Source organism: Alligator mississippiensis, chromosome 7 (genome assembly GCF_030867095.1).
Source record: "Alligator mississippiensis isolate rAllMis1 chromosome 7, rAllMis1, whole genome shotgun sequence".
NCBI lineage: Eukaryota > Metazoa > Chordata > Crocodylia > Alligatoridae > Alligator > Alligator mississippiensis.
This window is the reverse complement of record NC_081830.1, coordinates 14278737-14292933: the sequence shown is the minus strand read 5'-3', so window position 1 is coordinate 14292933 and position 14197 is coordinate 14278737.

Below are 14197 nucleotides of genomic sequence, written 5' to 3'. Positions count from 1 at the left end.
CTCCCGGGGAGTGCGTGCAGAGCCAGAGAGCTGCCACCCCCCCCCCCCCCGCCCAAGGACACAACCTGCCCTGCGCTCAGATCTGGCGGGCACGGGTTCCCCCTGCCCCCTGGGCGTGCATGCAGCAACGGGGAACCAGCCTCCCGTGCCCAAGCCCACAGCAGGCAGGCAGCAGCGGGGAGCCGGGCTGCAGAAGCTGTGACCTCCTGCCTCCTTGCCCAACTCACAAGCTTCTCCTCTTCTCCTTCCCTCTTCTCCTCTTCACACACCACACCAGGTAACAAGGCCACACACCTTGCCACAAGAACGACTTCAACCGGGGAACTTCAAACTGGGCAGTCAATGCTCTACCAGCTCAGTGACACCGCTTCTAGGAAAGAAAAAGCATCCCTCTCGGCTCAAGACCGTCAAGCAGGCCAGCGAGCAAGTGAAAATGGTAGCAGCCAAGCATTTCTATCGGCTTCACCGCGTGGTGGAGCTTGCACACGGCCCCTCCAACTGGGCTCCAGCCCCTGGAAGAATAAGGTTGAGTGAGTGAGAACAGGTTGGGGCTGGTAGCCAGGCCTCTCGACGTCTAGTCCCAGCTCTAGGAGAACATAGTTAGAGAAGGGGATTGTGCGTCAGGAGTCCTAGGATTCTTACCTAACGTAGGAGGTGTGTGTATGTGTGGGTTAGTGCTCCAGGCAGGAGAGTTTCAGTGACTAAACCCAAGACATTCTCCAGTGGCAGGCTATTCCAGGCCTTGGGGGCTCCGACAGTAAAGAAATTCTTTCTTATGTCCAGTCTGAAACGGTCTTGCAGTAGTTTATAACCAGTTGCCCTTGTCATCCCAAGGGGCGCTCTGGTGAACAATCGTTCCCCCAAATCCTGGTGGTCACCCCTGATAAACCTATAGATGGCCATCAGATCTCCCCTGAGCCTGCACTTTTCCAGGCTAAAGAGCCCCATGGCTCTCAGCCTGTCGTCGTAAGGTCTGTTTTTCTGCCCTCCGATCATGCGCGTAGCTCTTCTCTGGGCTCTCATGACAGTAGATTCAGAACCAGGACCCTATTAATGATTACTGAGCTAATATTTTGTCAACATGATGCCTTGCTATGGGGCATTGCAATGGGGAATTATTTGTTTTTTGCACCTTATAACCTGACTTTTATTCTCATGTTCTGTTCTCACGCAAAACTGCATAGGAACTAACCCAATTGCAATCTGGTGCCTCCCTGCATCCTAGGAGCCTTCAGAAGAAAACTACTGAAAAATTGCATGGCTTCCAGGCTGGCCCCAAGCCTCTTATGCTGTGCGTGATGCTGGGGCTGGTTTGTGTTTCATGCGGCGTGCAGGGATAGAGCTGTACAAATGCTGCCAGCTGCACATGTAGACAATCCAGAACGCAAGCTGCATGCAGTGCCTCCACTAGGCCATGCCTTGGCTTGATCTGGCAGAGGGGGCCATCTGTGTGTGAGATCCCTGGGTTTAAGGGGAGCTGGGACCCTGTGTGTATACGAGTCAGGGGAAAGTGGTCTGAGGGGCTGTCATATTTCATAGATTCATAGACATTCGGGCAGGAAGGGGCCTTAGAAGATCTTCGAGTTGAGCCCCCTGCCCCAGAGGCAGGAAGCCATCTGGGGTCAAAGGATCCCAGCAAGATAAGCATCCACATTTCTCTTGAAGGTGTTCAATGTAGGTGCTTGAACCACCTCCGATGGCAGGCTACTCCAGACCTTGGGGGCTCAGACAGCAAAGAAATTCTTCCTTATGTCCGGCCTGAAAAGGTCTTGCAGTAGTTTATAACCACTTGCCCTCGTCATCCCGTTAATCCAGTCATCTACAGCATGAGGAACAGGGAGATCCAAGCTGCCCTCAAGCAGCTGCTCCACAGGCTGATCCTCTCCAAAAACAATATGCACATCTGTGTTTTATGACTTTGCTTTACTTACATTTATTTTAGAATTAACTCATGAAATTATTGTTTTAGTGTGCAACCTAGTTACAGATTAAGGTCGGATTGGTGAAGAAGTAGGTAAATAGATGGAAAGATAGAAAAACATAACTAATTTGTCCACTTGTGAATGGAAATACTATAATCAACCTGTTCCTCCTCATTCTGAGTAGCTCTTTGTGCTAGAGCTGCATTGTATTATGTTTTGATATACCGAAATATAATCAATATTGAAATATAACATAGGTATTCAGACATGTTTATACACATTATTTATTTGAACAGATAAAGATTTTTTTCCAATCTGGCCCTTATTCCAAAACTCAGAGAAGATGAATAAGTGAAATAACCTGAATATTTCAATATTAATATAGAGTTGTACATACAAAAAACACAGACATTTTCTGTCTACATGGACGTACTCATCCTTCAGTTTCTACTTTCTGAAGTCTGTTTCTTAGCTGCAAACATTTTAGCTAGGTTAATATGAAATATAAGGTTAAATAATGCGTATAAAAGTGTGACATTTATTAAGTACACAAAAATGTCAAGATAGATACGTAATTCTAGGCAATAAAAGAAATATAATTATGTCATGGCAGGCAAGGTTCTTTGAGTAGATGTGATATCTTTTATTAGACCAACTAAGTAGTTGGAAAAAAAGTTCTTGGCAAGGTTTCAGGCACAGTCGCCCTTCTTCAGTCTCTGCCGCTCTAAAACTCCAAGGACAGAGAGAAGCTAAAAGTGTGGCAGGATGTCAGCGCGAATGTAAATACAGTAGGTAGAAATTAGGAAGACAGAAGGTAAAGCAGGGGGAAGGAAAGGCAGGTGGGAAAAATGGTGAAAGGGAGACATGAAATGATAGAAAACAAGGTAGAAAAGAGGCTGTCTGTTATAAAAGAAAGAGTTGGAGGTCAGGCAAACAGAAATGAGAGAAGCTAAAAGTGTGACAGGATGTCAGTGAAAATATAAATAGGTAGAAATTAGAAAAACAAAGGGTAATAGCATTTTAAGTGTTTAAAGAAATAAAAGAATAAATTTTACACATTATGGTAGTATCAGATCTAAGAAAAAAGTATCATGAAAGCTTGTTTTATTCTGAATTAATGTTGAAATGATTCTAATGATCTCTTTTTGGGCATGATGTGGATTCAAATATTGAATTAAATCTCCATAGAACATCTTCAGTTGCCTAAGTTGTAGGTCTGTCAGACTTACAGGATTGGCAATAATAGTGCAAATGATTTTTAGAGACTGAACTTTGAATCTGAAAGGATGCTGTGCAGCCAGGCAAAGTATCTTATCTGGGTTAAAACTGGTTAAGTGGCTCTCCCTTGCGCACACACAAGAAACCTGAGGGAACACTCCCATCCCAGGTGGTTCCTAGTGCATTAACTCCAGTAATGTGCTTCTGTGATAAACTATGTTCCTGTTGGTAATATGTCTAGGTTAGGTGTCTGTATGTTACAATAACTGCTAGTTAATTCCTAGTCTACAGACTGCCTTCACCCCATCTCCAGTGAAATTGCCACCTCTGTCCAAGTCTGTAACCTTCAGAATTCCCATCTACCAAGTACACTTATTAGTTACTGAGTTGTTTTCTGAGATATTTTGTGGGAAAGGCTTCAACCCAGGAGGAGAAACTATCTACAACTATGAGGATATATTCAGAACCTCTTGAGATAAGAGATAAGTCCCCACTGGTTAATTTTCCAGAGGCCCAGAGGCTCTGTCTCATGAGAGAACATTTCTGCTTCATATTTTTAGGGTTATGTTTAATCCCAAATTAAAAGAATCAAAATTAATTTTAAGACCATTGTCCCCTTTGGCTACAAGTCTCATTCACCATCCCTTCTTCCTTTCCTTCAGCTTTGGGTGCTGTACAGTTGTGGATTGTGTACCCATGACAAGAATTATTTTCTCATTACTCTGGCAATTGCCCCAACCATATAATTACCTGTGCATGCTAAAGGGCTGTCATGGTTTTACTATAAACATTTTGGTTCAACTAAACAGTGGTATTTCAAGGTAGCCCAGTAACCTTTCATCACTTTAGCTTGGCACTTGGTAACAGCCTACTGGGGAATGCCATCAGTGTATCATATGTTTTTGTTCTTTTTGGGCAACTTTCTCTCTCATAAGGGGTGAAAACAGAATTGAAAACCCATTCTCAATCCACTTTACCATTGAAGCAACAGCCACTGATAGTGCCCCGTGTGTCACAGCCATTCAGGATGCCACTGCCATCTCCGCTGTTTACACTCGTGTGAAGAAGCAATGCAATCAATGCTCTACACTCCATTCTTTGAATTGTTCCTAAGTATCTAGGGTGAATTTCAGCAGTGACACACATGTACATATATGGCATCTCAATCACTTACATTTTATAATATCATGTGTTTGTGGAGAGGAAAAGAAGTAATTTCTTTTGTCACATGCAACACGTTCTCAGTCAAACCAAGCTCATGCTTTTGGAGCCTGAAAAATGTCTTCCCAACACTTGCAAGTGGCAGTATTTTCTAATGCAGTAACAGAGCATCTTAACAATCAGGACAGAAGAAAATTATGCCATCCATCTGCCTATGGAAAGGCAGTGGGGGATTTTCTGACTGAAAATAGACTTTTATTATTCTTCATGAATGTACCTATTCTTCCATTTTATAATGTAAGGACAGAACAGAATATTTATCTGGAATTTGAGAAATATTAACTGTAAAACCTATAAAGCTTTGACTGCTATTCCTAGAACCAGGTTTTGGAGCACAGGTATATTTGAAACACAAGGAAGAGTAGTATGAGTAGGATTTATGATGTCAGCTGTCTTAATTAAAAGATGGAAGTCATAATTCATGTTACAAAGCAGCCAAATATAGAACATGCAATATTTGTCCATTTTCTTTTTGCATCGCAGATTTTGTAACCTGAAGTTTCTCAGATTAGAAGAATCTTTGTTCTGCCCTATGAAGTTAGGACGTGAGGGTGAAGGCTACATGGTGCAGTGATTAGACATCTTTGTAAAACAGTTCTTGCATATCTACCAAATATTGCCCTTTCTTATCTCATAATGGTACACGTGAGGCACTGGCTTACATGAAGGTGTTGTAGAAATGAATATGCAGCAGTATTCACCTCCAGAGTGGAGCTTTGGAACACCTCCCTGGATCCGTCACGTTCAAGCAAGATTAGTCTCTTGAAAAGTCAGGATATGGACTGATTCAATAGCATTCAAAGGTATTTGTTTCCTTTGGATTATTTTGCAGAGCTGTATGGAATTTCTCTGCTGCCATGGCAGATGCAGAAGTAGGAAATCAAACGTCCATCACTGAATTTATCCTCCTGGGCTTTGAAATTCTTCCAGAGTTACAAATACTTCTCTTCCTGATGTTTCTCCTACTCTACTTTGCAACTGTGGCTGGGAATGTCCTCATCACTGTACTCATTATAGCTGTTCAGCATCTGCACACCCCCATGTACTTCTTCTTGGGAAACTTGTCCTGCTTGGACACCTGCTACACCTGCACCCTCCTGCCCAGGATGCTGGCCAGCTTCCTCACTGGAGACAGAACCATCTCGTTCTCTGACTGCTTCATCCAATTTTTTTTCTCTTGTATGGTGTTAGTTACAGTGTTTACAGCTGTTTACTAATCCAGATGTGGTTCTGCCAAAGTTGCCAAATCAAATCTTTATCCTCTATTAAGGCTGACGAGAGTGCTCAAACCATCAGGCTACAGACTCAGTCTCTCTTGGACACAGCCTATGACACGAAGTCCTATTAGCCAAAAAAGTGAGACCGTGTCACTCACAGCTTCTCTTTAATAGCACACCCCTCTTTTCTGTTGGCAGACCCCAGGGCAGACAACTACAGCACTCTGGAAACACAACCATGCCTTCATCTGATTTCACCCCATGGTCACAGAAGAATAAATGCAACCATGAAGTCCTGGCCAGATCAAGTCATATGCATAATTTTGGAGCTTCCCTGTGGCAGCTGCTTTTTGCTGACCTTATTCCTAGGAAACTAATAGCTTCTACTCATTTCAGCCATCAGGAAAATCCTTGCTTTCACCAGGACACAAAGAAGAACCAATTCCTCTTTCATCTCTTGCTGTCTAATTAGACCTAGGAAATTAATATTGCAAATACTCCACTCTGCTTGAGACCCCAAGTCCCACAACTCACCCCAGGCCTCCAGCACTATCCATGTTCACCAGTTGCTTTTCCTCAGTTTAAACCACTGTTCCTGCCGCTCCAGGGTAGGAACCTGTCACGGCGGGGTCCTATAGGAGGGCCGTGATCTCCTTACGATCCCCTCCCCGTGCCAAGTCGGCCCAAGGGCACCCTCAAATTCTCGCCCGCCACATCTTTGATGTTTATGTATAGTTGGGAGGCTGCCTTGCGTCTCCTTGGGCACAAACTCCTGGACCCCTCGCGGGTCTTAACTTGCACCCATGGGTGCCTTGGGGCACCCCAGCCTTATGGGCTATGTGTGGCTCCTACCAACCCCTAATACCACGCCCCAAGCCTTGCTGATAGGGAGAGACATACCAGCGTCTATCCCATGTACACAGCCCGTCTCTCGGGCCTCCTCTATGTACTCTCGCCCGCTCTCTGGGGCCTCCTCTATGGTCTAGCCCATTCTGGGCTCTCTAATACACAGCCCCTCACTGGGACTCTCGTCGAGCCCACGCTGGGCCTTCTCTAAAAGTGTTGTCCCGCTCAGGGACCCTCTGGTGGGTCTCCAGTCCTTTAGGCCAACCACACGGCTACCCTCTCTGATCCCGGCTCACCGCACTGCTATCCCCTCTCCTCAGGGACAACCGCAGCACCTTGCCTCTGCCCGAGGGGTGTTGCTGCACTAGCCTACAGCCGGGCTCGCTACGCCCGCCTCGGGCTTTTCAATAGTCCCCCTTCTCTGGGACCTTGCATGCCCACGCTGGGCTTCTCAATAATATCGCCCCCTCTCTGGGGTCTCTGCGCCCCCTCTGGGGACTTCTCAGCGACGCCCCCTGACTCTCGGGCCCAGCACGCTGCTGCCCCTTCTCCCAGGGCTCACCGCACCACTACCCCCTCTCGCGGGGGGCAACTGCAGCACTCCACCCTGCTCCGGGGTTTGTCGCAGCACTAGCCCCTCTGCAGAGGCTCACCGTGCCCGCACTGGGCTTCCTAATAATATCGCCCCCTCTCTGGGGCTCGTCGTGCCCGTGCTAGGGCATCTCAGAGCTGCCCCTCTCTGGGGCTGGGGTCTGCATACCCCGCACAAAACCCAGGGTCTATGTTCCCCGCTCACAACCCACTGGGCCTCCTCCAACCCCTATAGCCTCGCCCAAACCACCGGTGTAATATCAAAGCCTGAACACAAACTCGAGCCTCCTGGCTATAACTCAAACATAATGCTCTCTGGCTGTAACAACTTAACTCCAAGCCACCTGGCTAAACCATAGTGCTCAATCCTCTCAGAGCTGCCCTCCTTCCCTCAGCTAGAGCAGTTCTGGCATTGCTCCAGCTCCAGCTCCTGCTGGCAGGGGACTGCCAGCCCAACCTCAGCCCTGGGCTTTATAAGGGCCAGGCCCTGCCTCCTACAAGCAGCTGGCTCTCCTTAGCTGCCCCGGCACCCCGCAGCTGTGCTCGTTATGTCCTGCCAGGGCTCTCTCTCTCTCCCTGGCAGTTTCTACTCCCTAGGAGCAGGCACTGAGGTGCCCTGCGACAAAGTGATTGTCAATACACTAAATGTGTCAGGAGAGGGCAGATTTGCATTGCTTGTATTAGAAATAAGCCAGCGCACTATGCCCCACCACAAAACTGCACCTTGGCTCGAGCACCGCCGCCCCATCTCAGTTCAAAATCCACTTAACCATTATACAGGATAGGTGTGGAGAGGAGCCTTCTTGCTGCTGTTTGCATTTCCTTTCCTTTTACATGTCCTGGTGACGAGGTATTTAGCAGAATTCACATGTTTCTTGGAATCTGGCGGGGCCGCACCACGAGCACTTTTGCTGTGGCCTCCGACTTGTAACCTTGGGGCTGTCTACCATGCACTTGAGCACCCCCAGCACCACAACCCCCTGCTTTGTGCGATGAACAGCTGCAAGTGCAAACTGTCTGGGACTGTGTGTGTGTTGCTCTAACCAGGGAAGGGAGGAGAGGAGGAGGGGCAGAGGGAGGGAAAGGGCCCGTTGTACATAATAACTTGTTTTATTCATTTTCCCTGCTCCAGGGATGGAAATGGTTGGCTTTGTATGATTATAGGTTTCACCGTCCCTGAAGACTTTGAGGAAGGACGACTCCAGTGTTACCTACTCCCACTGGGAGATCAGGAGGCAACCCCGCTTAGCAGGCTTCACGCCAAACCTCCATCCCCATAAATACCCCAGCTTTATGACCACCTTGCTCCAGACTGGGGCCTAATGTCAGGGACTGGGTGGCAGGGGACCTTGCCTGGCAGTTAGGCTACAACTGCAGGAGGGCAGGAGTCAAACCATAGGCTGCACCAGGGGCCAGGAGTCAGAGACCAGTTCATCAAATCCAGAGGCAGAGCCCAAAACACAGGCAGGGTTAGGGTTCAGGAGTCAGCAACTGGGTTATGACATCCAAGGGGACAGCTAGAAAGTCGGCGTTCAGGAACAGAGCCAAAGTGATTCAGAAACCAGGACCTGGAGGGAGCATGGAGCTATGGACAGCTGTGCCTCTCACTCCCTGCTCAGCTCTGGGTGGTCGAGGTTGGGAGGATGGAGAGACAGTCCATGGAGCAGGAGTGGTGGGAAGATCACAATGGATTTGGGGAAAAAACAGGGAATTATTAAGAAATTCTTGGAGATTCGTGCTGGATCTCAGAGTTCTTAATAAATGCATACCCTTATTAGCGCCTATCGTAGCCTCATATCAGGATTTGAGTGAAAAGATGACCAGTGAGAAAAATGTATTTTCCACTTGTGATGTTGGAAATGGGTTTTGGTCACTCTAGCAGCAGGGCCAGTGGAAATGAGCCTTTACTTCCTGAGGGATTCAATGTACTTGGGTGACAGACACGAGGAAAGGGCTTGCAAGGCAAGTCGTGCAAGGAGAGGCTGAAGGAAACAGGCATGTTCAGCTGGCAGAAAAGGCACTTCAAGGGAAACGTGAACACAGTCTTCAAAGAAATGAAGGCTGTTATGAAGGAGAGGGCAAACACCTTTTCTCTCTTGCTGTGGAGAGTAGGACATGGACCAATGCCTTCATGTTTCAGCCAAGTAGGTTGTGATTGCATAGCACGAAAACCTTCCTCATGGTTAGGACAGGGAGGCAGTGGGATAGGCTGCCTAGGGGAGTTGTGGACTCTCTATCACTAGAGGTGTTCAAAAGGGGTTGGACAACCACTGGTCATAGAAATTGTAGACATTAGGTCTGGAAGGGACCCTGAGGTTCATGGAGTCCAACCCCTCCCTGCTCTGGGCAGCAATAATCTAGGTATACCTGGTGCGGATTTGCAGCAGGGCTCAGGATCCCTGCAACGGCGGAGCGGGAAAGTTTGCCGATAGTTGCAGAAATGGATGCTTACAAGAGCACGTGCATGTTTGGGATGGGTGCTGAGGCAGGAGAGGAGAGGAAAGAAAGGGTGCAGGGGAGACTTCCCCAGGAGGGAGGGCAGGATGAAGGATGAAGCTGCCACCGTATCTCTGGGTAACCTGTTCCCGTGTTTTACTACCCTCCTGGTGAGAAAAGTCTTCTTAATATCTAATCTAAACCTCCATTACTGCATGTTGAGCCCGTTGCTCCTTGTGCTGTCACCTGCCACCGCTGAGAGCAGTCCAGCTCCCTCTTCTATCCAACCCCAAATCAGGTAGCTGAAGACTGCTATCAAATCCCCCTCAGTCTCCTCTTCTCCAGACTAAATAAGCCCATTTCCCTCAGTCTTTCCCCCTAAATCATGTCCCCCAGTCACGCTAAAGAAGGACACTTAATCATTCAGACGCACTGTGGGCCTTGGCCATGACGAGTACATGTGACTTCAACATGAACTGCACCAAACCTCAGTCTGGACAAGATGGTTGCAACCCAGTCCTGTAGCATCTGAGGGCTTCAACTAGCCCTTTTGGACAACAAGATGACAAACCAAAGGAGGCCAAGCAAGTAGCAGCTCAGAGGAAGCTTCTCCCGGTCCTGCCCTGTTTTTATCTCTTACAAATCCAACCGTGGGCAGATCGAAATACTAACTCGGTGTTGGACGGTACCGCGCTGCTTGAGACGACAGAAGAACTCCCCGGTGATCTCAGGGCCGGGGATCTCCTACATTAAACAAACTGAGCCTCCTCGGGGGATGCTTGGATGTGGAGCCTTGTGCAGCCACGTGAGAGCTGACACGATACGCAGCCCCTCATTGGTCAGCAGCCCTCTATGAGGTCACACATGGTCACCTCGTTGTCATGGTGGTGCTTACATCACAAAGGCTGTTGGCTCACCTCTTCCCTGTCTCCTGGACCTGGCGCTTGAGTGGCTCCGGACGCCTTCGCGATAGGAGTTGCTCAGCGAGCGAGAGACGGAAAGCTTGTTGAAGCCATTTCTGAATAATGGAAGACACCGACCTGACCCTACACGGCAGCGGTAAGATGCCCAGGCTGTTCTCCGTGCCTCGTATAGCCTGATCAGCTACATCAGGTCCTTTCACTAAAGCGTATTGAATAAGCTTGATTGCAAGGGATCTCATGGCCATTTTAAAATGTTGAAGACTTAATACATGTGAGGATGAGCCGTTTTCATTTGAGTGGCTGTTGAGGAACCACTCTAACTTAAACAGCCCTTCCACACCCCCAGAACATGTAGAGGCACCTTAACTTTTGAAAACTTTGGCCCTAAGCAATCACGGTGTGCGCTCCCAATTCTCCAACTAATTGCCAAGGAGAAAAGACTTGTCACTGTCTACATGATGGCCCTTATTTTCCTGAAAACAAATGTCACAGTAATTTCTCCTTTCAAGTGCCTGGGTCATTTTGTAAGCAAATCTTCCAGCATAACAGAGTCGGAAGAGGAGCAAGGGGAAGATGCATCTTCCTCTCCTTGACCAGGTCCCTGTGGCTGGTCCAGCCGTGGCCATCGCACACGGGACTGATGATTATAGCTTGTAACGCTTTGAAGCTGGCCAACTCCAGAGCATCATCTCCATCCCACTGACAACGAAGGGATTTTTGGCAGAACTAAGTTGCTGTAAGGAAAGTGCCTCAGGAGGGCGGCCTGGAGAGCTGTCCTGTGGGTGCTGTGCTAGGAAACCTTTGCTTTGGAGCCAGGCCACAGGGTTCGGCTCCGGCAGAGCTGCTAGCGGGGGGTGAAGAGAGAGACCAAGATGACATCTCACATGGAGATCAGCAGAGTCCTTTCCCTCCATTTCAGGTCTTTCCATTGGTGATGCCTCTGCAGGGAGAGGGTCCGGCCAGGCATCAGAGGTGGAGCTGGCCATTGCTGTGAGCCTTGTGCTGGAGAGACTCCAGCGGGAGGAGGTAGGGCTGGTCCTTGCCCATCCGCTGTGTCTTTCCCATTCCTTCTCCCCCAAAACAAGGTCCCAATACAACATGCCCTCTGTCTATTGTGATGTCACTATGACATCAGGGCACGCTCACACGGGCATCATCTCCCCGCTCCCAGTGCATGGTGGGTGTGGTATAAGCCACGTTCAGACAAGCCCTCACCCTGCACATAATGCCATGAGCCTCTTGAGCGTCTTCCTCCAAGTATCGTGCAGCATTGAGCTGACATAAACTATAGTTTCCCAGCAACCTTGTGAGCCTGGAAAGCCTCAGCGTTGTGTCCCGGGAGGTGAAGTGGTGTGCCCATGGCCCACAGCAAGTCAGGAAAAGAGCTGGGCATCCAGCCAAGGGTGCTGAGTCTCTGTCTAGACCCCGGCAGCACCCCTGCCCCACCTCATGTGCTCTTAGACACGGGTGACCCCACTGTGTCAGGGGAACCTGGCTCACAAGTATTTCCACTCCTTTCTGCATTCAGCAACACACCCAATCACACAATGGTTTAAGGCAGCATTTTGCTTGGCAACCCAATGCTAAATTTGCTGCTTGGGGTCACCCGGCAGTCCCTTATCACTCCCCAAGTGTCCCCCTGGCTGAAGGAAATGTGCGTCAGTCAGGGACACCTCCCCAATGCACGCGGGGGACGGTGCCTGTGATGCATCTGGCTACTTTTCTGATTGTATTTCTGCATCTCCCGCCACCCTGGTGCATCCTGCCCTCCCAGTGCCTGACACGCCTCCCTTGCTAGTGCCAGCTGTCAACATCTGCATGCCAGGGCCAGGGTTGTGTTCCTGTCCAGGGAGCAAGTTCCCCGTCAGAGCTGCTGTGATCCTGGGTGGCTGATGTTCAACACGATAGTCCTGGATGGTCAGGCGCTGGTCCCAAAGCAAAGCCTACCCCATTCGTGGTTCTCTCTCTTGTTGTGTTCCCAGGAGACAAGAGTAACCGTTTACTCCAGCCTGGAGCAAGTCTTGCAGGGGGACATCAAGGGCCTGGACAGGAGCCTTGTCAGGAGAATCATTCACTTGGCCTCCAAAGACTTGAGGGAGACCCAGGTGAGTGAGCTCGGCCCAGTTGCTCCACACAAAGCCTTAGTCTGTGCCCAGTTTGTTTGGTCCGGTGCAGCCTGAGCCGACGGTGCGCCTCCTGCACGGACCCTGGTTAGGGGCTGCAGCCTCGCTCAAGACCGATCTCCAGATGTTTCTGCACAGCACAGACAGGATCCAGCCCAGCGCTGAGCTCCTCTGAAACCTGGGGCAGCTCCGGTGCTGGGACAGCCCAGAGCGCAGAGGTGCTTTACTGGGGGCAGCACCAGCATGCATTGCCCAAGACATATCCTGGTCCATGCTGGAGCTGTGTGCTGCAGCCCAGGTGAATTCTGCACTTGAGCACACAACTAGAGCCGAAATATTGTTCATCCAAGTGTTTCCATTGGCGTTCATGGGTGAGGGCTCTCATGCAGGGAATTATTAGGGGGATTTGGTGAATTCAGGAGCAGCTTTTCTAGTGTGTGGCTGGTAGGTGGTGGGGGAGGCAGTTTGCTTGGAGTCAAGGGCTACCCAAGGATGGCATGGACTTAAGACAGTGGAGATGCTGAGGCTAATGCACCACTCTGCCTCCCTTTCGGAGGAGGGACCTTGATCCCCAGCTTGACTTACGGCGGTATCAAGTGTGCGCCGGGCGCCTGCTCCAGTTTTATGTTTTTATTCTAGCAAGAAACTGAGGAAGTGCAGGTGGCGGCAGGAAAAACCCTCGTGGCGCTTGCCGGCACCTTTTACAACGAGGTGATGCACGAGCTGCAGAGCCACGTGGACATCATGGAGCTCCCACCCCTGTCTTTCCTGATCATGCTGGGCGACCTGGTCTCAGCCTATGGTACAGCATTGCTCCCTCGCTTGTGTCTCTGTTCAGGGTTTGTGGAGGGAGGGCATGAATACCACCTCTGTCCAATGGGGCCACCACAGCTGACCTGGATTTGAGGCCCAAGGAGTCTGCCTCCTGGCTCTAAGGAGACGACACTAACTCCCGTCACAGCTGGAAAAGCATTTGGGATGGGAAGGAGTGGAGACCAGGTGCCATTCCCCAACATGCCCCTGCACCCCTGCTCCTCTCCTGCATCTGGGCATGGCCAGGGCAGCAGACACAGAATTGCCCTACGTAGGGGAGGTCACTGTGGGGTTTCCTGGACATCCGCAAAGCCCCAGTGTGTTGCTCACCCAGCATGGCCAAGGTGGGGAGGCCACAGCAGGCAACCCAGGGCAGCCCAGCCCAGCCCAGCCCCGGTGCCGAGTGTGAGGGATGAAGATCGTCAGGAACGTCTCCAACAGCACAGTGTGTCCTCCCATCCCTTCTGCAGCCCTGAAGTCTGAGCCCTTTCTGGTGCTGACGCTCAGCAAACTGTGTTACATGCTGCGGCTGGTGGAGACCAGCCAGATGAAGCGGGCACTGTGTGCAGGTGAGTGCCAGTCCCTCCTGCAGGTGCCCCGGTGGGCACCCAGGGCCGAACCTCCAGCCTGGACCCCGCCGGAGCGTGCCGCACTGGCCAGGGGACCTCCGCTGCAAACACCCTGTCTTTCCTCCCCTCCGCAGTGGTGCAAGGCTTTGCTCACGCTGCCAACATGAAGTTCCAGGTCAGGGACGAGGTCCCGTTTCCCATCAATCGGGCGGCCAACTACTGTTTCCATGTGCTCCCTTTTTTCAGTCTCATGAGGAGCAGCTGGCTGAGCAGCGAGGACCCAGAGGTGAGGGCTGCTGTCTTTCTAAACCTGCAGCA